Consider the following 27,500-nt stretch of genomic DNA (forward strand, 5'->3'; position numbering starts at 1 on the left):
TGTGCATTTAAAATCACATACCAAATAATGCTCAATTTCTTTATTGTAATTCATAAAATATAATATATAATATATTATTTATGTCTTAAATTTTATAATATATTGTAATACCTATGGTTCGTGCAATAATTTATTAATTCAATTTTATGATTTAAATTATAATTCATCTCAATTTCGTTACCGTCTTATAAATCAATAAATATACAAATATCAAATGACAAATGAAATCAAAAATAAAAATAAAAAATCAAATCAAATTCATTCTTAATATCTATTAATATTGTTCAGCATTCATTTTCACAAGCAAAAATGTGAAATACAATACAATCCATACAAGTACATTCTTGCGAATCCTACATATTAACCTGTAAAATAGGTTTTATTGTGATGTAGTCATTTAAGCCAGGTTTGTTTGAAGCATCAGTTAGTATCTGCCATTTAACTTCCTTTAAGCCTAACAATGCTTTATAGTTGCCTCCTCTTTGTCCTTGCCTGACTTGGTCCAGGATAGCAAATCTAAAGCCGTGGCTTACCCCATGTTTGTCTATATGCCTAAACAGGGCATTATTTTTGTATTTTGTTTTTATGGCATAAAAATGGTCATAAATGCTCCTTTTGAGCATTCTCTCCATTTTACCTATGTAGAAGCTCAGACAGGTCATACATTTGGCCATGTATATAATATATCTGATGTTACAATTTCCATACTGAAATGTAATTCTGGTCCTATTTATGTTTTCCAGAATAATGCCTTCATTTTCTAGTATGACACAACACTGTCTACAGCTACCACATTGTGTAGTGAGTCTATTCTGCTGGTTGATATTCCTGACCATGTTACCCCTCTCCAAAATCATCTTTACATTTTTCCCCATTTTATATACAAACATTGGAGTATCTCCAACTATATTTTTTATTTCATTATCTGTCATAAGTATATTCCAGTTCCTATGCAGGATTCGCTTTATTTGATTAACTTGAGGTGTATATTCCAAAATGCAAGCCTTATTGTACCTTTTGTCCAATTTGTCAGTCACAATAGTGGTTATTAATTGTTCTCTTCCTAGTACTGGAAAATATTTCTTACCCCATTCACCAACTACATATTCCTTAACATTGTTCAACAAGTGCAGTGGGTACCCCCTGGCGCTGAACAATGTTTTTATGAAATCAATTTCTTCAAGCATTTCTGAGTATGTGGACGTCATTCTAGCTGCTCGTATACACTGTCCTTTAAATATGTTTCTCATCAATTTTTGAGGATGATTGCTAGTATACTCCAAATAATTATTGGAGAATGTATCCTTCCTGTGTATACGAGACTTGAATCCATTGGCTGTACTAGATATGAACGTATCCAAATACATTATACCCTCTATACTGTAAGAATGTGTAAACTTTAAGTATTCACCTGTGTTATTCATGTATGCAATGAACTCATCTATTATGTGGACTGGACCTTCCCATATAATAAGAATATCATCCAAGAACCTTGAATAATATCTTACATATTTAAAGTATTCACTTTTGAAGATGTTCTTAGCCTCCCAATCTAGCATGACCAGATTTGCAAAATTGGGGGCACAAGCAGTCCCCATTGCTACTCCTCCGGTCTGCTTGTAGTATTCACCCTCAAAATATATGTAGTTGTGTTCCAGTACAATAGACGTAAGTTCCATTATTAAATTAATTTGTTTCCATTCTAAGCCTGAGTACTGCCTAATACTGTTACAAAAACTTTCTAATCCTTCTTGTTTGGGAATGCATGAAAATAAGTCTATCACATCCACTGTAATATAAACTATTCCTTCCTTCCAAACTTCTGGAGTTAGATTGCCTAGTAAAGCCCAAGAATCCTTTATTAAATGAGGTATCCTGGAATATATGTGCTTGAGCCATTTATCAATAGCAGTACCTAATGGAAATGTTTTTGAATGGCTGCCAGAAACTATAGGACGGAATGGAGGATCAGTAATACTCTTATGAACTTTAGGTATACCTACTATAGTTGCTAATATGGATGTTCTACCTTTAGGTATTTATAGGTATCATGTGTGTTACGTCCATCTAATAAAAAGTCTTCCAGGTACATGTCGATTCATCTATATCCTATACTGATTTCATTTTGTGATACTATACTGTAGTTTCCTGACTCCTGTAAAATTTTATACATCTTGTTCATATATTCAAATGTGTCATATAAAACCACACCTCCACCTTTATCAGGTTTCATCACCCTGATGTTACTTTTGCTTTTTAACTGTTGAGTTAGCTGTGTTTCTTCATCCGTAAGGTTATTCAATACTTTCTTATGTCTTGTACTGTTTTGTAAACAATATATTTCCCTAGTGATGATTTTTTCATACACAGCTACACTTGGGTGTGTAATAAGGATATAAACACTTTTTTCCTCAACCCATCCTTAACACCTGAACACGGTTTAATGTGAAAAAAAAATGGCTAAATTAATTTTTCTAAGAAATAGCTTAATTTCAGTTAGGCAATCGACTACATGGAATTTTGTTTTGGGTATGTATTTCATACCTTTCCAGAATAATTTGAAGTACTCTTCTCCAACTACATTACTGGTGTAATTGTATATATTAAAGTTATCCTTACTACATACAATACCATCCATACTCTTCTCATCTACACCAGGTTCTACTAATGCATAGTTGTCACTTCTTGTCACATCCACAGTACCTATCTCCTGTTGTTCCCCCATTCCTGGTTCATAACATTTTTCTGTCCCCATTCCTGTCCGTTCCTTCTCCACTTCCAGTTCTTTTTCCAATTCTGCTGTGATGTTTGTTTCCCACCTATGTGAAAATTTGAATTTCCAACTTCAAAATGTCCTTTCTGTGTATAACTCTGAAGTCCAGCTATATCTTTATCATTAAAAACCTCAGTGTTTCCCCTTATGTTATCTTTTCAAGGGTATACTCTATTGGACTTGTACTCGGCTACATCTCTATTTATCTTTTTGTTTTTCTTCACTTGTATTGTCTGGGCTTTCTTCTCTGCTAGTTGTTGTGTCTTTCGGCTTATCCCGGTTAGGGGTCGCCACAGCGGAACTCCGGTCCGCTAATGTTTTGTAGTGGATTTTTACATGCCAAGTTACCAGCCCTGACGCACAACCTTCAACGAAGGCACGCCCATTCACGCATGCCTCCACACAGAAGATGCTCTAGCTGAGAATCGAACGGGACAACGTCTTGCTGTGAGGCGACAATGCTACTGCAGCACCAGTGTGTATTGTTTTGTATAAAGCTTTTCCCACTGATCAAAGAATAAATCTTTTGTTATGGCATTATTTAATTTCTCCGCTTGTGCGGTGAGCTTACACAGTCTTTCGTAATTTTTCTTAATTAAAAGACGCATATAATCAAAACTAAAATTATTAAACAAACTATCAAATTCTTCACAAACTTGGTCATTCAAAAACACCCCCCATAGGTATTTAAAAAAAAATGAAATCCCCTAGAGACTATATTCAAAGTAAGACATTTGTTCAAATAAGCATTATCTAACTTTACACATTTTATTGCATTCAGTGTTCTTCCAAATGAATAAATAAGCTCCTTTAATGTCCCATTGACTATATTAGCTTGAATGGGTTCAGGCCCATTTGCCTGACTCAATGTATTGAAAAGTACATCTCCTTGTAAAAAGTCTTCCAACTGCACGATACACTGTCCCGTATTACATTTGGTTGTATTGTTACAAGTAACACTCACTCTGGGACTAGAACTATGTCTTACAGTACCTTTCATATTAGTCATACCACTGTTCACTGCTGTTGAATAAGTTTTTCCTGCCATAGTACGTTTAGGTGTGGTTCCTGTTCGATGAGATTCTTCATCCAGGTTGTATAGTGAAAAAACAAAAGTAAAATCTTTCTCAGATAATCTGCTGTTGTCATTTGCAGTTCCGTGCATATCCACGTTTTCCAGAACTGCAGATGCACCAATAACTGCCCCCTGGCCGTTGGGAAGTTCAGAATCCACTGTACTACCAGCAGATTGATTGGACCCTCCGCACGTAAGTTGCAATGCCTGCCCTATCGGACCAAGTTGTGTCATTAGTTCCAATAAACGGGTTACTTCCCCTTTCAGGATTGAGACTTCAGAATGCAGTCTCTGCAACTCATCCTTGCCAGCCGGGGAAGACTTGTTGGAAGGAAATTCATCCAAGGTATCCATGCCAAACGACTACTAAACCACAATATAGCATTCAAGCAACAATGTAACCAAAAATAACAGTATGAAAATGCTACTGGATGCTGGATGCCTCAGAGAAACACGAACACCAACAAGTTATATTCCACAAATTTAATATATAACTGTTTAAAATGATGTAAGATTAAGCGCTTTCATCCACATGCAATGTGGACTACTTCAGAATAACATCAATTAATCAATTAACCTTTTAAATATTCTTTTAGGCGCCAAAAGTTAAAAAAAAAACTTAATTTAAAGAAACATCTTCATTTAAAGAAAAAGTGCATTTTTCTAAAGACAGTACTAAGACATAAATTATATATTATAGTTTATGAATTACAATAAGGAAATTGAGCATTATTTGGTATGTGATTTTAAATGCACATTTTAAATGCATCTTTTATAGAAACGTACTGTCTTTAGAAAAATGCACTTTTTCTTTAAATGAAGAAAGGAAAACACTAGCAATGCACTAGCTAAGCATGCACAGGAATGTATAGGACATGAATTCAAATTTTCAGTATTGCAACAAGTAAAAATGCCTGAAGGAGGAGGTCCATGGGAGCTCTTATTAGATAAGGCTGAACTTAGTTGGCAATTAAATTTGTTTTCTTATGCATGGCCAGGACTGAATGATATAGTAAATTAAGCACTATATCAAAAATAAGGGCATTGTTTTTGATATAAAAATCAATTGATATAAAATCAGTTTTTATAAGCTTGTTCAGATTGTAAAAGTATTTTAAGTATTTAAAACATTTAACATATATACAAAAAGGGTTAATAGGATGTGCATATATATGAGTGTGTATTAAATGTATGTTATTTATATAAGGAATATATATATATATATATATATATATATATATATTTGTATATTTTTATGGAATTTTTAAAAAATCTGTGACATCATCAAATTTTTTGGCACCTTTTTTACTTTTTAAATGGTGTAATTGAAGTGTAATTTGTCTAATGAAGTTTACTACTGAGTACATGAAAAGTGCTTAACGCATCAACAATTGCAGTGGTCTTGTTTCCTGGAACTGCTTTTTGTGTGTATATATAAGTATCAGTAGGTATGGGAGATGGCGGCAATTTTTCCTAACAAAAAACATCTTCTACCACCCGCATGACATATTGCTCACAAGTCAAGTTATGAAATTTGAAGTTATTGGCTTATCAATCATCTGGTCTTTTCAGTAGCTTAAACTCAATGTTTTTGTGCTTGATGAGCTGGCTGAGTAATCCAGATCCACTGGGAGCGACAATGATTAAGGTGGAAGTAAAAAAACAGGCTACATGATGATGTGAAAAATCGCATGTTGAAAACATCAGAGGTAGCAGCATGGGTTTTTCATATTCAGGCAAGTCAGAAGTTGTAAGAAAACACATTATACTATTATTTTACTATACATACATGAAGAAGACACTTGTTTATAGATTTCATGTTTACATGTACATGTTTTGGTTTAAATGAAGAATCAGAATATCTAAGACAAGCATTACCTTCAGCACTTGAACACACTGCTTTATGTGCTTTAAATGTGAAGTGCAAATGTTTATTTCTGTATACAGTCATACCTATACTCAGTGGGCTGGTATATTAATTACAACTCCTACACCTCCCACAGATATCTCACCTACATAATTTCACCACCCTCATAAGACTCTCTCCTAATTTAACCTACTACACTCAATATGTCCTTCTTGAACAAACTGGCTCTCATTATATTCACAGCTTACCTCTCACTACTTCTTCACCTTTCCTCACCATGTTCTTATATCTCACACACCACCATCTTCAACAGCCTCTCACTTTACCTTCCTCCAAAGCTACGCATTAGTCTGGTCCAGTCTGTACACCAACAATCAAGTCCTAGAGTCTAAGTTAATAATCCTTTCCACACATAATACTATACCTAGCCTTGTTCAGTACCAATCCAAAAACCAACAAAAATGTCCTCATCCAAAATCCTACCTCCCCCATCCCATTTTACTTCTAAGTGGTGATATACACCCTAATCCTGGCCCTTCTCCCACTTCTCAACATACCCTAACTGACAAAAAGTCCCTCTACTTCACTAACATTAACATCCAAAGTATAAGAAATAAAATACCCCAACTACATGGATGGCTAAGCCAATACAAACCTGATTTTACAGCCATCACTGAAACTTGGCTAAAACCATATATAAAAGAGACAGAATTTCTACCCCCAAACTACTCCTGTCTAAGAACAGACATGCTACACAAAAAGGAGGTGGCATAGCCCTACTATATCCAAGAACCTTCACAGTGATTCCCTACTGTAAGACATCTCCCACCTTCTCCAATGCAGAATTACTCATTTCCTTCCTAAAACTAAATAATCAAAAGAACCTATGTATCATAGTTATATATATATCCCACCAGGCAATAGCATTCCAGTTTTGGAAGACATCCTTGCCTGGACTGACAACAACATAAAGAATGAAACAATCATTCTAGGCGATGTCAATATTAACTGGTCAGATATCTCCAACAACAATACGTCCTTAGACATAAACCTTCATACCTAATCTCAAATATCACTAGAACAAACAAGCAACATAGCAAAGGTAAAATTCTAGATTGGATCATGGTATCAGACCCTAGAAATATCTCCACCTCAGGTATACTCCCAGATAGTATCAGTGACCACTCACCAGCTTTTATAGTACGCAAGTTCACCAATATACCAAACTTACACCAGTACAAGTATACTAGAAATCTGTCTAATTTCTCTCCCACAGCTCTCAATGAGGTATTGAACAAAATCAGCTGGAATCCCTTAAAATCTCTCTCCCTAAATGAAGCAGTAGAGTCCTTTAACTCCACATTTCTCAGGATCCTTAATACTCTAGCCCCCCAAAGACAAAAATGAGTAAAAACTAATCATGCTAATTAGCTTACCCTGACCACAAAACAAATCATGGCCTGTAGAGACAAAGCCTGGAAATCCTGGCAACAAAACAAAACAGATTCCAACCTGACTCTATACAAGCAACTTCGCAACCAAGCCAAACGATTAATTACTAAAAATAAAAAAGAATACTTCAAAGAATCCAAAATCAACATTGCCATAACCCAAAAAGATTTTAGGGAGCAGTCAGTGCCCTACTACAGCCTGCAACAGCCCATAATCCATCCCCAAACCCTGACAAAACACCCTCTGAGCTAGCTTCACACTTTAACTCACACTTCACAGAAACCATCAATAAACTTACTACCACCTTCCCTTCCACTGACACAAATCCACCAAACAGCAATGTATCTAATCCCCCTTCCACTTCTATTCCTACTTTCTCTCTCTTTCCTATACCCACCTCAACTATAAAAAAACTCCTTCTCAAACTAAAACCTTGCACTAATGCCCCTGATAACCTACCTGCTGAATTCTTACAACAATCAGCCTCATCAATAGCATATCCCATCAGCATCCTCATTAATAGATCTATCCATCTATCCAGGAAAAACGCATACCTGATATCTGGAAAAAAGCATATGTTCTCCCACTTCATAAAGGTGGCAAAGACTCTGACATTTCTAATTTCAGACCTATTGCCATACTTTCCACCATTTCAAAAATACTCGAAAAATGCATCCAAACCCAACTACTCAATCACCTAGTCACACAACAGCTGCTCTCCCCCACACAGCATGGCTTTAGGCCAGGACATAGTACCAACACTGCCCTTATCTCATTCCTAGACACTGTTAACAGAGCCAGTGAGTCTGGATCCATTGTATCTGCACTCCTTCTTGATCTCTCCAAAGCATTTGTTACAGTCTCACACCCCCTCCTACTACTCAAACTATCCAAGCTATCTTAAGCTATCTCCCTCTACTCTCCAGTGGTTCTCTGACTATCTTACCAACAGGCAACAGTCTACCATTTGGTAACACTGCTTCTCCCCTTTCATAAATACCAAAACAGGTGTACCCCAAGGATCCATATTAGGACCCCTCCTATTCACTATATTTATCAATGACTACCATACTAGTCTTTCAAACTCTACTCTAATACAATATGCAGATGACTCCACTATCATCTGCTGCTCCAAATCTTCCTCCCTACTACAACAACTTACCCAAGAAGCTTTTTCCTCCACTGAATCATGGATGTCCCAGAACCATTTAGCCCTAAACCCCAACAAAACCAAACTCCTAATCTTTACTCCAACCAAAAACTTCCCAATAAATAAATTAGAACTCACTGTTCAGTCCCAAACAACACTATTATAGACGTCGTCCCCAACACTAAACTGCTTGGTGTCACCATTGACGACAACCTAACCTTTGACCTTCATATCCATAATAACATAAAAAAAAAACATCAGAAACTAGGATCCCTTTATAGACACAACATCTATCTTACTCCTCTGGAAAAAAAAAACTCTAACCTCAGCATACTTGCTCCCAACTCTCCTATATGGTGCACACATCCTTACAGATATACAATCCTCACTGAAAAATAAACTAAACTCATGCTACAACAAAATTGCCAAATTTGCCACTAATACCAAATTCTCCACCCATCATTGTACTACACTGCAAGAACTCAACTGGCTAGAACTCCCCCACCATCTATCATGCATACAGCTTACCATCACCCACAAACGTATCTATTTCCCTGATGCTCGTCCTTCCCTCACGAGTATACTGACCATCTACCACCCAAACCAGCAACTTAGATCTGAAAATAAACTATTACTAAATGTCGATAAACCTAAGCTTTCCGCTGGTCATATGTTATACTCCTTTTCTATCTCCAAACTATGGAACAATCTTCCCCCTGCACTCAGAGCAATCACTAATCCAGTTACCTTTAAAAGCTCACTTAAATCTCATCTCACCACACAATGGATATGTCCCTGTACCTCTACCAACAACCCTAAAATCTGACCCCCCAACATACTATCTCTGCTTCCCCCTATACCACTTGGCCATATATTTCTACTTCTCTCCTTCCTATCCTTTCTCTATTCTAACTATCACTATTTCAGAATGCCGGCCTTTCACCTCTTGAGATCACTTACTCTCACTTCATTGTATAAAATATACATAGTTGCTATGTCCCAAAATGTCTATTATTACCTGTATCATATATAATGTTGATTATATATTATTACTGTACTGTTTTTAAAATTTCTGTCTGTTCAAACAACTGTAAAGCTTTTTCTCCACACATAATTATTAATGTACTGTTTCTAATTTTACTGTTTCTATAACTGTGGAGCTTTTCTCCCTGGGCCTCCACTGAAAATGGGTTTGTCAGGCCCAGTGGACTTTCCCGGTAATCAAATGCAATAAATAAATAAATAAATTACCCCTACTGGCAGTATTTTCATAATTGCATTTTACATTTTGTGTGTAGTTTTATGTGTAGGTAAAACAGTATTCCATATGAAAAGAGAGATATTTGAAACTGTCATTCTTAAGTGAAAATTTCATTTCTGCTTCCATTTCTGAAGACAAAGATTTGGGAAAAATAGAATTTCAAGTGAGCACTACAGCCAGCTAGGCAATGAATTTTTACTGAGTATATAAAACTTATGAAATAAAGTATAAGAATTCAGACTCGTCAAGGGCAGATCTTGCCCTTTGAACCTGGTTGACTTCTCTGAGACTGTCACCAAGCCCCTGGATGAGGGAAAGTCAAGTACAAACAGCTTACCTTGACTTGGCCAAGGCCTTTGACACAATCACTGACTCAGGCATCTTTGAAAAGCTAACACAACTTGGCGTAAATTCCTATCTCCTCAGGTGGGTGGCCAACTGGCTCACCGACAGGACCCTCAAAGTCAAAATAGGCAACTCCACCTCCGATAGCAGACCTGTCACTAGTGGAGTTCCCCAGGGATCAGTCCTGGGACCCCTACTTCTCAGAGGTCCAGGCAAAGACTAAAGGCTTGTGGCTGACCATGTTTGCGGATGACTGTAAGTTGAGTGCTGTCATTGACTCCCCAAATGATGTTAACATATTGCAAGAGGGTCTCATGGCACCTAATGACTGGTGCTAAAGTTATGGCCTCAAGCTAAATGCAAAACAATGTATCATCTTACATTCAGCAAAAACACAATCCCTATTGATTACCACATCAACGGCAACCCCCTAAGCACACAACCTGTGGTGAGAGACCTGGGCACTCAGGTTGATGACAACCTCACATTCGACCATCATGTAGTGACAGTGGTCAGAAAAGCCTTTTACTTGGTTTACCTCAAAAGTAAAGGGATTGAATCCTGAAAAAAGGAGGTTATTACCTCTCTATACTCCTCCCTCATTAGACCAATAATTGAGTATAACACCCCATTTGGGATGTACCTCTCCAAATATCTGCACCAACTGGAAAGGCTGCTGAAATACCTCACAAAGTGAATCCATGGCCTCCAACACCTGTCCTATGCAAACAGGCTCAAATTACTATCACTCTACTTGGTATCATACAGATTGCTCAGGGGTGATCTGTGTCTCGCCTACAAGGCAATCTCAAACCCTGCCCTACTAGAGATGCTCCATATCCGTAAGTCTAACTCCTCATGCACTACCCACTTAAAAGGCTTAAATCTAACATGTGACATCAACAAAACCTATTGGAGAGACAGGTTTGTCTCCCAGAGGCTGCCCCATCTCTGGAATAGACTTCCCATATATGTCAAACAGAGCACCTCGTTGACAATCTTCAAGCACAACCTTGATGAGTGGATGGGAAACCACAAATTTGTTCCAGGGGCTCCACCTGTTTTCCTTATTGATAGGGGTGGTAGGTGCTGAATGAGGTTTCTTTTTGGGGATAAACTCTTGGCTAGGCTTGGAACAGCCCCAGAGCCATTAGCCTAGTAACCTCCTATGATCCTATGGAAATATCTAGTTAGGATAGTCATGCTGAAATGCAAAGCCACAGTGCTAGTTGTGTCTGCTCCCTACAGATTACATACATAAATTCCTAAGATAAATGATTATTTTAGGACACATACTCCTAAAGGGTTGTCAGTTCTAGGCTAGGTTCTGCAAAGCTCTGCTTATGCAGTATCCTTCATTAAGCATCATAAGGGATAGACAAGAGGGAAAGGGTATCATATTTCCATTTGTGATACCTTATCTTTACTCGTTCACAGAGTTACTAACATCTACTGGCCTACACAGTCAGTTTGTATTTACCACACCAACAAACATTTCTGAAAAATTAGATAAACCAAATGTCTTTAAAAAAATTATCTCCCCTTATAAAGTAGTAATGTCTTAAACCTAAGGCATATGATGGCTTTGTGCTTAATTGTAATAAAATCACTTCTAAAACAAAAAGGTAAAACCATATGTTGTGACCTTCTGAGAGTTATATAATTTTTCTGTAATACACAACCATGAAGGGTGCACCTACCATCATCATACAAGATTAGTTTTAGTAGCCATGTCATTATTCCTTCCCTCCTTTAAATGGTCTGGATTTACTAATATTACAGTGGAGTGCCATACTTCCCAGCCTTGAAAAACATGATCCTATACCAGCAAGAAAAATATCCTTACACAACATCAAGTATTCTATCAGGTAAGAAGGGACACCCTCTTATCATACCACGCTTCATATAAACTACAAGTGGGAAAATTCAGCTACCTAAAATTCTCTCCCTGAAGAGCTTTCAGTCATTTATAATGATGGCTTTGTGTTAAAACTTTGTTTACACATCTGACTTCTACCCACAAACACACCTCTGCCTACACATGTTTTAGATAGACAACTAGCCTTCAAACTTCTTAAACGTCCATTAGCCACATTCCCTTGTTAACATTACTTACTATCCATCTGGCTCCATGGTACATAAAGATAAATCCTTGACTTTTACCCAGGTGGTCTTGAGGATGAAGATCCAGCAGAGAAAGGTCTTGACATTGGGTTTGAGCAGCTGATGTTTGCAAACCCTTCATGGACAAACAGAGGTAATTCAGTATTGCTGTTTGCTGATACTCAGTAGAAGAAGGGTGCACAGCATGTTGTGCAATAGACTAGATCATGCACTGTGCATAGGCCAACACATGCTGTGATCAGCATGCACTACGTATAGGCCAACACATGCTGTGATCAGCATGCACTATGTATAGGCCAACACATGCTGTGATCAGCATGCACTACGTATAGGCCAACACATGCTGTGATCAGCATGCACTACGTATAGGCCAACACATGCTGTGATCAGCATGCACTACGTATAGGCCAACACATGCTGTGATCGGCATGCACTACGTATAGGCCAACACATGCTGTGATCGGCATGCACTACGATAGGCCAGCACATGCTGTGATCAGCATGCACCACGTGATAGGCCAACACATGCTGTGATCAGCATGCACTATGTATAGGCCAACACATGCTGTGATCAGCATGCACTACGTATAGGCCAACACATGCTGTGATCAGCATGCACTATGTATAGGCCAACACATGCTGTGATCAGCATGCACTACGTGATAGGCCAACACATGCTGTGATCAGCATGCACTATGTATAGGCCAACACATGCTGTGATCAGCATGCACTACGTATAGGCCAACACATGCTGTGCATAAGCCAGAGCATGCTGCACATAAGCCAGAGATGTGGGGTTGGGTTCTGCAAAACTCTGTCCATGCATTAGCCTTCATTAAGCAAATGTGGAAGCATGCAGACATAAGGGGAAAGTGTAGCAGTCCTGAAATAATGCTTATATGTTTCACTCACAAGATATGATGTTATGCCATATATAGTATAACCTCTCATAAGTGCTTGGATGATGGCTACACATAAAATTAGCTCTTATCCCAAAGAGGGAAAAACTTCAAAAAATTTTTTTGGGGCAAAAGTTTTGAATGGGGTTCTAATTAAACATTTTTCGGGGCTAGGAAAAAATCCTTTAATTTTTTTTCTTTCCTTTTTTGGAGGCAGTTCTTTTTAATTTTTTTTTGAATAAAATTTTTAAAAATGAAAGGGTTTTAGAAGAAAATACAACATCAAAATTCAACTTTTGCAGATGATGTTCTAATTACATCAGCAGGATCTAATTCTTCTATGCAGTCTTTATTTGATAAAATGATGAATTTTAAAAGTATTTCTGGTTTAATATTCAATGAAGAAAAACTAAAATACTACCTATATATACACGAAAAAATACTCTCATTAGTGATTTTACTAAATATGTACCCAACTCAGGTCAGATAACTTATTTAGGTATAATACTATCTAAAGATATTAAATCTATTATATATAATAACTATAATACCTGTTTTCTTAATATACAAAATCTTTTTAATACCTGGAATAATATGTTTTTTACTATGGAGGAGAGACTTACAATTATTGAAATGATAATATTCCCCAAGATTTTATACTTAATACAATCAATAATACTTTCACCTACAAAAATAACTATCAAGAAACTGAATACACTAATGTTAAATTTCTTATGGGCACCTAATAGACCTAGGATTGCATTAAAGAAACATACTAATAGCTGGTCTCAAGGGGGTATTTCTTTTCCAGACTTTAATTTATATATTATCTCTTCTATTATAAAAGTTATTACTTTATTAATAGATCGGTCATATGTCGAAAATGGAAAGATTATTGGGAGCTAATTAGTATGCACTTCATGAAAATCTCCTTAACACATAAAAATATGATTATAAATAACTCCATGTTGTGGTTGCTAAAGGAATTTTGTACTTCACCTATTACACCTAAACATATGGTCTGTTACCCATTAAATATTATTATTAGTTATCGTAACTTTATATTCATGCACCCTAAGTATAGGGAATGGAATTTTATTGTATTCCTATAATTTATACTCAGGGTATGCTTATGTCATCTACTTCTGAAGGAGCTCATTTAGCTATAGATAATAATCTAAAGTACTGGTATCAGCTGATATCTGATAATAAAGTTAAAAATCTAGATTTCTTAAAACAAGAATTTGATCTAAGAGAAACTTGCTGGTTAGAGGTTCAGATCTTTAGACAACATCTCATTGATAGAATAGATCTAATGTCTATAACAGTTAAAGAATCTATTCCAAAACTGATTGATTACTTGATAATAAATTTACAGCATAAAGTTTCTGATAAAGGTAAACTTTCATATATACATAAAATTATCAGACAAGAAACTTTTTACAATGTAGATTCATACTGGAATTATTTCACCTCTATTAATGGGGACCCACCAACTCAACAAGATAAACAATATATATTGGAATCTGCTTATAGAACTACATCTTCCATTGTCTGGAGACTTTATACATGGAAATTTTTACATAGATCTTTTATACACCTTGATGATGAATAAAATTAATAATAAAGATAATCTATGTAAGAGATGTAATGTAGAAATTAATGCTGACTGGGCTCATATGTTTTATGACTGTATGAAGTTGAAAGAATACTGGAAGTCAATTAATGAATTTTTGCAGGCTCTTTTTACAGATAATTTCATTATTTCTAAGTCTCTTATATTATTCAACACACCTGTACCTCAATGTGTTAAAAAGATTAAGCTTCCCTTGTTATGGTCTATCCTAGCAGTGGCTAGGAAAATAATAACTAGAAATTGGATTTCAGATACACCTCCTTTATTCAATGAATTTAAAAATGTTATGAATATAATGTGTCATATGGAAATAAGCACAATTAGAATGAGAACAACTAGAAAAACATCACATTTTATTGTATGGGATAATTTACAAAATTTGTTAAAAAAATTCTAATTTCAATAGCACAGTATTTTAGTTTAATTAATTGATCTGATTGTAGTGGATGTCTTTGTAAATACTTTAGTTGTTTTGTTGAATATTATAATAATACCTATTTTTAATTATTTGTATAAAATTGTTATGATATTTCTCTTATATGTTAAAACAATAAACTTGTTTTGAAAAAAAAAAGAAGTTGTAAGAAAACACATTATACTATTATTTTACTATACATACATGAAGAAGACACTTGTTTATAGATCTCATGTTTACATGTACATGTTTTGGTTTAAATGAAGAATCAGAATATCTAAGACAAGCATTACCTTCAGCACTTGAACACACACTGCTTTATGTGCTTTAAATGTGAAGTGCAAATGTTCATTTCTGTATACAGTCATACCTATACTCAGTGGGCTGGTATATTAATTACAACTCCTACACCTCCCACAGATATCTCACCTACATAATTTCACTACCCTCATAAGACTCTCTCCTAATTTAACCTACTACACTCAATATGTCCTTCTTGAACAAACTGGCTCTCATTATATTCACAGCTTACCTCTCACTACTTCTTCACCTTTCCTCACCATGTTCTTATATCTCACACACCACCATCTTCAACAGCCTCTCACTTTACCTTCCTCCAAAGCTACGCAGTGGTCTGGTCCAGTCTGTACACCAACAATCGAGTCCTAGAGTCTAAGTTAATAATCCTTTCCACACATAATACTATACCTAGCCCTGTTCAGTACCAATCCAAAAACCAACAAAAATGTCCTCATCAAAAATCCTACCTCCCCCATCCCATTTTACTTCTAAGTGGTGATATACACCCTAATCCTGGCCCTTCTCCCACTTCTCAACATACCCTAACTGACAAAAAGTCACTCTACTTCACTAACATTAACATCCAAAGTATAAGAAATAAAATACCCCAACTACATGGATGGCTAAGCCAATACAAACCTGATTTTACAGCCATCACTGAAACTTGGCTAAAACCATATATAAAAGAGACAGAATTTCTACCCCCAAACTACACCTGTCTAAGAACAGACATGCTACACAAAAAGGAGGTGGCATAGCCCTACTATATCCAAGAACCTTCACAGTGATTCCCTACTGTAAGACATCTCCCACCTTCTCCAATGCAGAATTACTCATTTCCTTCCTAAAACTAAATAATCAAAAGAACCTATGTATCATAGTTATATATATCCCACCAGGCAATAACATTCCAGTTTTGGAAGACATCCTTGCCTGGACTGACAACAACATAAAGAATGAAACAATCATTCTAGGCGATGTCAATATTAACTGGTCAGATATCTCCAACAACAATACGTCCTTAGGCATAAACCTTCATACCTACACTCAGCTAATCTCAAATATCACTAGAACAAACAAGCAACATAGCAAAGGTAAAATTCTAGATTGGATCATGGTATCAGACCCTAGAAATATCTCCACCTCAGGTATACTCCCAGATAGTATCAGTGACCACTCACCAGCTTTTATAGTACGCAAGTTCACCAATATACCAAACTTACACCAATACAAGTATACTAGAAATCTGTCTAATTTCTCTCCCACAGCTCTCAATGAGGTATTGCACAAAATCAGCTGGAATCCCTTAAAATCTCTCTCCCTAAATGAAGCAGTAGAGTCCTTTAACTCCACATTTCTCAGGATCCTTAATACTCTAGCCCCCCAAAGACAAAAATGAGTAAAAACTAATCATGCTAATTAGCTTACCCTGACCACAAAACAAATCATGGCCTGTAGAGACAAAGCCTGGAAATCCTGGCAAAAAAACAAAACAGATTCCAACCTGACTCTATACAAGCAACTTCGCAACCAAGCCAAACGATTAATTACTAAAAATAAAAAAGAATACTTCAAAGAATCCAAAATCAACATTGCCATAACCCAAAAAGATTTTAGGGAGCAGTCAGTGCCCTACTACAGCCTGCAACAGCCCATAATCCATCCCCAAACCGTGACAAAACACCCTCTGAGCTAGCTTCACACTTTAACTCACACTTCACAGAAACCATCAATAAACTTACTACCACCTTCCCTTCCACTGACACAAATCCACCAAACAGCAATGTATCTAATCCCCCTTCCACTTCTATTCCTACTTTCTCTCTCTTTCCTATACCCACCTCAACTATAAAAAAACTCCTTCTCAAACTAAAACCTTGCACTAATGCCCCTGATAACCTACCTGCTGAATTCTTACAACAATCAGCCTCATCAATAGCATATCCCATCAGCATCCTCATTAATAGATCTATCCATCTATCCAGGAAAAATGCATACCTGATATCTGGAAAAAAGCATATGTTCTCCCACTTCATAAAGGTGGCAAAGACTCTGACATTTCTAATTTCAGACCTATTGCCATACTTTCCCCCATTTCAAAAATACTCGAAAAATGCATCCAAACCCAACTACTCAATCACCTAGTCACACAACAGCTGCTCTCCCCCACACAGCATGGCTTTAGGCCAGGACATAGCACCAACACTGCCCTTATATCATTCCTAGACACTGTTAACAGAGCCAGTGAGTCTGGATCCATTGTATCTGCACTCTTTCTTGATCTCTCCAAAGCATTTGTTACAGTCTCACACCCCCTCCTACTACTCAAACTATCCAACCTTAAGCTATCTCCCTCTACTCTCCAGTGGTTCTCTGACTATCTTACCAACAGGCAACAGTCTACCATTTGGTAACACTGCTTCTCCCCTTTCATAAATACCAAAACAGGTGTACCCCAAGGATCCATATTAGGACCCCTCCTATTCACTATATTTATCAATGACTACCATACTAGTCTTTCAAACTCTACTCTAATACAATATGCAGATGACTCCACTATCATCTGCTGCTCCAAACCTTCCTCCCTACTACAACAACTTACCCAAGAAGCTTTTTCCTCCACTGAATCACAGATGTCCCAGAACCATTTAGCCCTAAACCCCAACAAAACCAAACTCCTAATCTTTACTCCAACCAAAAACTTCCCAATAAATAAATTAGAACTCACTGTTCAGTCCCAAAACAACACTATCATAGACGTCGTCCCCAACACTAAACTGCTTGGTGTCACCATTGACGACAACCTAAACTTTGACCTTCATATCCATAATAACATCAAAAAAACCCATCAGAAACTAGGATCCCTTTATAGACACAACCTCTATCTTACTCCTCTGGAAAAAAAAACTCTAACCTCAGCATACTTGCTCCCAACCCTCCTATATGGTGCACACATCCTTACAGATATACAATCCTCACTGAAAAATAAAGTAAACTCATGCTACAACAAAATTGCCAAATTTGCCACTAATACCAAATTCTCCACCCATCATTGTACTACACTGCAAGAACTCAACTGGCTAGAACTCCCCCACCATCTATCATACATACAACTTACCATCACCCACAAATGTATCTATTTCCCTGATGCTCGTCCTTCCCTCACGAGTATACTGACCATCTACCACCCAAACCGGCAACTTAGATCTGAAAATAAACTATTACTAAATGTCGATAAACCTAAGCTTTCCGCTGGTCATATGTTATACTCCTTTTCTATCTCCAAACTATGGAACAATCTTCCCCCTGCACTCAGAGCAATCACTAATCCAGTTACCTTTAAAAGCTCACTTAAATCTCATCTCACCACACAATGGATATGTCCCTGTACCTCTACCAACAACCCTAAAATCTGACCCCCCAACATACTATCTCTGCTTCCCCCTATACGACTCTGCCATATATTTCTACTTCTCTCCCTTCCTATCCTTTCTCTATTCTAACTATCACTATTTCAGAATGCCAGCCTTTCACCTCTTGAGATCACTTACTCTCACTTCATTGTATAAAATATACATAGTTGCTATGTCCCAAAATGTCTATTATTACCTGTATCATATATAATGTTGATTATATATTATTACTGTACTGTTTTTAAAATTTCTGTCTGTTCAAACAACTGTAAAGCTTTTTCTCCACACATAATTATTAATGTACTGTTTCTAATTTTACTGTTTATATAACTGTGGAGCGTTTCTCCCTGGGCCTCCACTGAAAATGGGTTTGTCAGGCCCAGTGGACTTTCCCGGTAATCAAATGCAATAAATAAATAAATAAATTACCCCTACTGGCAGTATTTTCATAATTGCATTTTACATTTTGTGTGTAGTTTTATGTGTAGGTAAAACAGTATTCCATATGAAGAGAGAGATATTTGAAACTGTCATTCTTAAGTGAAAATTTCATTTCTGCTTCCATTTCTGAAGACAAAGATTTGGGGAAAAATAGAATTTCAAGTGAGCACTACAGCCAGCTAGGCAATGAATTTTTACTGAGTATATAAAACTTATGAAATAAAGTATAAGAATTCAGACTCGTCAAGGGCAGATCTTGCCCTTTGAACCTGGTTGACTTCTCTGAGACTGTCACCAAGCCCCTGGATGAGGGAAAGTCAAGTACATACAGCTTACCTTGACTTGGCCAAGGCCTTTGACACAATCACTGACTCAGGCATCATTGAAAAGCTAACACAACTTAGCGTAAATTCCTATCTCCTCAGGTGGGTGGCCAACTGGCTCACCGACAGGACCCTCAAAGTCAAAATAGGCAACTCCACCTCCGATAGCAGACCTGTCACTAGTGGAGTTCCCCAGGGATCAGTCCTGGGACCCCTACTTCTCAGAGGTCCAGGCAAAGACTAAAGGCTTGTGGCTGACCATGTTTGCGGACGACTGTAAGTTGAGTGCTGTCATTGACTCCCCAAATGATGTTAACATATTGCAAGAGGGTCTCACAGCACCTAATGACTGGTGCTAAAGTCATGGCCTCAAGCTAAATGCAAAACAATGCATCATCTTACATTCAGCAAAAACATAATCCCTATTGATTACCACATCAACGGCAACCCCCTAAGTACACAACCTGTGGTGAGAGACCTGGGCACTCAGGTTGATGACAACCTCACATTCGACCATCATGTAGTGACAGTGGTCAGAAAAGCCTTTTACTTGGTTTACCTCAAAAGTAAAGGGATTGAATCCTGAAAAAAGGAGGTTATTACCTCTCTATACTCTTCCCTCATTAGACCAATAATTGAGTATAACACCCCATTTGGGATGTACCTCTCCAAACATCTGCACCAACTGGAAAGGCCACTGAAATACCTCACAAAGTGAATCCATGGCCTCCAACACCTGTCCTATGCAGACAGGCTCAAATTACTATCACTCTACTTGGTATCATACAGATTGCTCAGGGGTGATCTGTGTCTCGCCTACAAGGCAATCTCAAACCCTGCCCTACTAGAGATGCTCCATATCTGTAAGTCTAACTTCTCACGCACTACCCACTTAAAAGGCCTAAATCTAACATGTGACATCAACAAAATCTATTGGAAAGACAGGTTTGTCTCCCAGAGGCTGCCCCATCTCTGGCATAGACTTCCCATATATGTCAAACAGAGCACCTTGTTGACAATCTTCAAGCACAACCTTGATGAGTGGATGGGAAACCACAAATTTGTCCCAGGGGATCCACCTGTTTTCCTTATTGATAGGGGTGGTAGGTGCTGAATGAGGTTTCTTTTTGGGGATAAACTCTTGGCTAGGCTTGGAACAGCCCCAGAGCCATTAGCCTAGTAACCTCCTATGATCCTATGGAAATATCTAGTTAGGATAGTCATGCTGAAATGCAAAGCCACAGTGCTAGTTGTGTCTGCTCCCTACAGATTACATACATGCATTCCTAAGATAAATGATTATTTTAGGACACATACTCCTAAAGGGTTGTCAATTCTAGGCTAGGTTCTGCAAAGCTCTGCTTATGCAGTATCCTTCATTAAGCATCATAAGGGATAGACAAGAGGGAAAGGGTATTATATTTCCATTTGTGATACCTTCTCTTTACTTGTTCACAGAGTTACTAACATCTACTGGCCTACACAGTCAGTTTGTATTTACCACACCAACAAACATTTCTGAAAAATTAGATAAACCAAATGTCTTTAAAAAAATGATCTCCCCTTATAAAGTAGTAATGTCTTAAACCTAAGGCATATGATGGCTTTGTGCTTAATTGTAATAAAATCACTTCTAAAACAAAAAGGTAAAACCATATGTTGTGACCTTCTGAGAGTTATATAATTTTTCTGTAATACACAACCATGAAGGGTGCACCTACCATCATCATACAAGATTAGTTTTAGTAGCCATGTCATTATTCCTTCCCTCCTTTAAATGGTCTGGATTTACTAATATTACAGTGGAGTGCCATACTTCCCAGCCTTGAAAAACATGATCCTATGCCAGCAAGAAAAATATCCTTACACAACATCAAGTATTCTATCAGGTAAGAAGGGGACACCCCTCTTATCATACCACGCTTCATATAAACTACGAGTGGGAACATTCAGCTACCTAAAATTCTCTCCCTGAAGAGCTTTCAGTCATTTATAATGATGGCTTTGTGTTAAAACTTTGTTTACACATCTGACTTCTACCCACAAACACACCTCTGCCTACACATGTTTTAGATAGACAACTAGCCTTCAAACTTCTTAAACGTCCATTAGCCACATTCCCTTGTTAACATTACTTACTATCCATCTGGCTCCATGGTACATAAAGATAAATCCTTGACTTTTACCCAGGTGGTCTTGAGGATGAAGATCCAGCAGAGAAAGGTCTTGACATTGGGTTTGAGCAGCTGATGTTTGCAAACCCTTCATGGACAAACAGAGGTAATTCAGTATTGCTGTTTGCTGATACTCAGTAGAAGAAGGGTGCACAGCATGTTGTGCAATAGACTAGATCATGCACTGTGCATAGGCCAACACATGCTGTGATCAGCATGCACTACGTATAGACCAACACATGCTGTGATCAGCATGCACTACGTATAGGCCAACACATGCTGTGATCAGCATGCACTACGTATAGGCCAACACATGCTGTGATCAGCATGCACTACGTATAGGCCAACACATGCTGTGATCAGCATGCACTACGTATAGGCCAACACATGCTGTGATCAGCATGCACTATGTATAGGCCAACACATGCTGTGATCAGCATGCACTACGTATAGGCCAACACATGCTGTGATCAGCATGCACTACATATAGGCCAACACATGCTGTGATCAGCATGCACTATGTATAGGCCAACACATGCTGTGATCAGCATGCACTACGTATAGGCCAACACATGCTGTGATCAGCATGCACTATGTATAGGCCAACACATGCTGTGATCAGCATGCACTACGTATAGGCCAACACATGCTGTGCATAAGCCAGAGCATGCTGCACATAAGCCAGAGATGTGGGGTTGGGTTCTGCAAAACTCTGTCCATGCATTAGCCTTCATTAAGCAAATGTGGAAGCATGCAGACATAAGGGGAAAGTGTAGCAGTCCTTGAAATAATGCTTATATGTTTCACTCACAAGATATAGATGTTATGCCATATATAGTATAACCTCTCATAAGTGCTTGGATGATGGCTACACATAAAATTAGCTCTTATCCCAAAGAGGGAACACACAGAGCACATTCACTGCTCTAAGACAGATAGTTAACAGGTACAAGGGCAAAACGTATTAAAATCTACACTCTGCCCTTGAGCCATATGTATATATATATATATATATATATATATATATATATATATATGTGTGTGTGTGTGTGTTAGTGTGTGTTTGTGTGTATGTTTGTATTACACTTACAGTGCCTACTTTCTCAAGTATTCCAGGTCTTCTCCCTCAAAACTGTCCTGCTTTTCTTCCTCGCTTCCCCAGCAGTGTACTGCAGTTCCTCTAAGTCTGCCTCACTCATCACTTGTATCATTTCATTCCTTCTAATGTGCATAAATAAATAAATACCTGTAAGAGAATAAAATTATTATGATAAAATGTTTCTAATTTCATCTGTTCCCAGTTATTTAACAATATTTAGTAACAAATAGCCTCTCCCTTTCTGCCTTGCATTTATTGGAATTAAAAATAAATGCTAATTATACCATGACCCCCCAAAACGTGCACACTGATTGGCCAGCGTGCACATTGTAAATCGAGTTATACTAATGGAAAAAGGTCTGGTCGCCCGGACTTTTTTCCATTAGTATAACTCTACTTTTAAAACACTGTCTCGCTATGTTAAATGGGTTTAACATAGCGAGACAGCTTTAAAATAAGCAACGGAGATCTCCGTTGCTTATTTTAAAGTTGTCTCGCTATTCTAAACCCATTTAACATAGCGAGACAGGTTTTAAAAAAAAAGCAACGGAGAAAGCAAGATCTCCGTTGCTTTTTACTGTTTCGCTATGTTAAATGGGTTTAACATAGCGAGACAGTTTTAAAATAAGCAACGGACATCTCCGTTGCTTATTTTAAAACTGTCTGGCTATGTTAAACCCATTTAACATAGCAACATAAAAAGCAACGGAGATCTTGCTTTCTCCGTGCTTTTGCTCACAGCTCTGATGTACTGCGCAGGCGCGCAATACATCAGAACTGCCGCGGATGCCAGACATCTGCGGAAGGGCAGTAAACAGGCATTATACTATGCCATTATTTAAGAAAAGTAATAGTTTCTTTTCTTAAATAATGTCATGGTATAATAGCAATAACCCACTTCTGGGTGTGGGCAATGCTGTATTTACCCACGCCAACCTTTGTTAAATCCAGCATTACCCACACCCAGGCGTGGGTTATTGCTATATTCCTGACCCAAGGAGAGAACTAGATTGCTCACAACGTAACCGTTTTGCTGTTGGTAAAAAAAACACGAGACGTGCAGCACTGAAAATATGTTCCTATAAAAAATAATTGCAATTATTCTTCAAATAAAAAAATGTAAATGCTGTACAACATCTGTAATTTGCTTCCAAAAAAATCTTCAACATGTAAAAGGTATAATTTGTGTAAGAATCATATATTTGTTTTCTCTTACAAAATGCATTAGAGCTTTGCACTGATTTCATACAGACACACATTGCTTACCTTTTTTCTAAGCCTACCAGTTCCTTTAACAGGCTGTTGCATTAATTGTACAGTACTTCATACAGAATTGTATGACTGTGAAAACAGGAAGTTTGCATTTGAATTCTAAACCAGCAGGAAATTCAGAACTAGAAACTCTTGCATTTTTAGTGCAGTTGTTGAACAGGAGTTAGTCTTGCCTTCTGGAGATTGAAATAGATTTCTTGGACTGCAAGTTCATGGATGTGATGTATTTATTACCTGTGAGTCTTCAGTAAATGGTAAATACTCTTAAAAGTCAGAGTAGATTTCATTAATACCAACTCCAGGCAACTGATAACTAGTGGTGTTCTAATTGCCTGTTTAAATTCTCTATTATTTTGTTTAATTGAGAATTGCTTGTGCATTTGACTTTCAAAATTAAGTGCTTATTATTATTCATTCCATGTTAATAAATGTATTATTTAGTTTCAAAAGTTTTGCCTTTTGGTTTATTTATTAGTTTAAGGCTATTGTATATAGAATTGGTCATTTACTATCTGCTGGCTTCTACCTTTCTGAGAGTGACTGCTTTAGCCATAGCAACCAAAAAGTTCTATATTAGAAGGTTTATTTTAAAAGGGGACAGTAATTTGTGCTCTTGGTGTGCTAGTTTTATCTAGCTCATGCCACTGACTTAGCATATATACATGCATATACAAAATTATTTTAACCATGTTTCAGTTATTATAGCACTGGAAAGAACTGGGCTAAGAGCAAGATGGTGAAATCCTGGGGAGCCAATAGTATAACTCTGCTGTATTAGCTATTCATTTTAAAGCATATTTGGGTGCAGCAGCTGATGGTCATGACCTGAAGAAGTGGACATCTGTGGCCACCATACTCACATGTTATTTGATGGTCAGTGGATGAGATTATGAAATCATAGCTACTGTTACATCTTTATTTACACATCATATAAAACTACATATGAGTTTAAAGATGTATGACTTGCTTCACTGATTTGTAATGTAAAGACCTTACTTGTATCTTTGAGCATCAGTCAGTACATACTTTAAGTTGCTTTGTCTGTACTTTACTATACTATGTCACCGAGCATTTCAATCATTCGTGTTTGAAAAGATTCTGGGACCAGCCCCCAGATAGATAATGAACATAAAATTTAATAAATTACTTTTTTATGTGGTTCAGTATCCAAAACAGTTTCTTAATTTTGCATAGCATGTATATAATTAAGAAGAAATACTCATCTTACTTTCATGACTTTTTACTAACTAATATTAATTCTGTATTATAAACAACAGGGTCCCCTACACTAGTCTGTTGCTTTAGTGATACAGATGAAGTTCCAAGTGGAGAATATCCAGACATGTGGTATAGTTAATATTTTTGCTGTTTAATGGAGAGTTTGAAACAAAAATTAAGATGATGGTCTAGTACTTAGAGAATGGATCATTCTTGGGATGATTCTAAGGGCAACCACAAAGCATTCTATAGCTGTCAAGAATTTCAATGGCAACACTCAGATCTGCTCTGAGTTACAGCACAACGGCAAGAAAATTACAGAACTAACTGATATTGCCAACATCTTGGCAGATAGGTTCAGTGCTAACTTTACCCCCCCTCTCACCCCCTAAAGGGCCCATATCTATACAGGAAGAATGCAGAGTCCCTGTAATCACATCTATGCAGGTAAAAGCTGCACTCTCTAAAACCAAAAACACAGCATCCATGGGACCGGACTACATCCCAGGCTGCATTTTACACGAAATTCAGAACGAACTGGCTTCTCACCTAAGCACCATGTTCAGTCATAGTCTCACGTCAGGCTTTGTACCCACTGAATGGTGCACAACAACAGTTATCCCACTCCACAAAGGGGGAGCCACCACTGAACCTGGGAACTATCGCCCTATTAGCCTGATAAGCCTGGTCTGCAAGGCCATGGAATGTATCATCATGGAAATCATAAAGACATCGGTAACCTCCAAACTCTGGACCCCACCCAGTTCGGGTTTGTGAAAGCCAGATCATGCCTTCTGAACCTGATTGACTCCTTTGAGGCAGCCACCAATCCGTAGACGATGGTAAGATGGTTCACACAGCCTATCTTGACCTCGCCAAGGCTTTCAACACCATCCCCCATTCTGGAATTATAGCTAAACTCACTAAATTAGGTATAAATCCCTACATCACAAGATGGGTTGCCAACTGGCTCACTGAAAGAACCCACACTGTAAAAGTTGCAGACTCCAAATCTGACTTCAAACCAGTGACAAGTGGAATACCACAGGGTTCAGTCCTGGGACCTCTCCTGTTTGGTATCTACTTCTCTAAAGTACAGGATAACACAGAAGGCCTCTGGCTAATGAAGTTCACAGATGACTGCAAATTAGGAGCCGTAGTCAGCTCCCCAAATGATGTGGACATCCTACAGAAGGGCCTCACTGAGACAGATGCCTGGTGTCAGAGGCATGGCCTCAAGCTCAATGCCAAAAAGTGCATTGTCATCCCCTTTGGTAAAAACTCTGTACCCATGAACTACCACATAAACGGCAGTCTACTTAATGCGGAATGTGTGATGAGACCTTGGGACCCAGGTGGACAGTAGTCTCTCCTTTGATAATCACATCGCCACCGTAGTCAGGAAATCCTTCTATGTGGCACACCTCATCACAAAAGGATTCTCATCCAGGAAAAAAGAGGTCATTGTTCCCCTCTACTCTACACTCATTAGACCCATTACAGAGTACAATGCCCCTTTTGGAATGTACTTCACAAAACATCTGCAGCAGCTGGAAAGGCCACAGAAGTATCTCACAAAGAGGATTATTGGCCTCAAACAAATGCCCTACACTGACAATCTCAAAAAACTCAAGTTTTACTCTGTAGCATATCGCCTACACTGAGGAGATCTCTGCCTAATGTATAAAGCTATGTTAAACCCAGAGCTGTTGGACATGCTACACCTAAAATAATCTCAATCCCTCTGAGCTATACACTCTAGGGACCTAAACCTTGTCACCATAATAAACATGACTTTCTGGAGGGATAGATTCCTGTCCCAGAGACTTCCTATTCTCTGGAACAAGCTACCCATCTATGTCAAGCAAAGTTCCTCATTAGCACTCTTCAAGAAAAATCTTGGTGAGTGGATGGGAAATAGGAAATACACCCCAGAGATCACTTCTGTGGCTCTGTTCGACAGGGGCACAGGAAATTAACTTTCTTGGGTGGCTTAAGTCAGGGAACCTTGTTGGATAGGCTTACTTAGGCCCTTGGGCCAATAGCCTAGTACCTATCTATGAACCTATATGAGTATATAAATATGCATGTGTGTATGTGGATCCATGTGCATGCGTATATGTATGATGATGCGAATGTGTGACATCAGTTTATTATTTTCCCATTTTGATGCTGTGGTGAATAAGATATTTTATTCTTGAGGAATGAGGACATCATAGAACAGTGACATCACCTTTAGACCCATTTCCTCCAATGGTTGTTC

The 27,500-nt window shown here is 37.7% G+C and overlaps 1 protein-coding gene across 2 annotated transcripts in view; it reads right to left on the reverse strand.

Moving 5' to 3' along the window:
- The window catches only part of HEPH (hephaestin), a 995,050-nt gene that overhangs the window by 650,701 nt on the left and 316,849 nt on the right, over positions 1 to 27,500 (reverse strand). The window lies entirely within an intron of this gene.

This window comes from Protopterus annectens, chromosome 15.part0 (assembly GCF_019279795.1).
Source record: "Protopterus annectens isolate FY-2018-M chromosome 15.part0, PAN1.0, whole genome shotgun sequence".
NCBI lineage: Eukaryota > Metazoa > Chordata > Ceratodontiformes > Protopteridae > Protopterus > Protopterus annectens.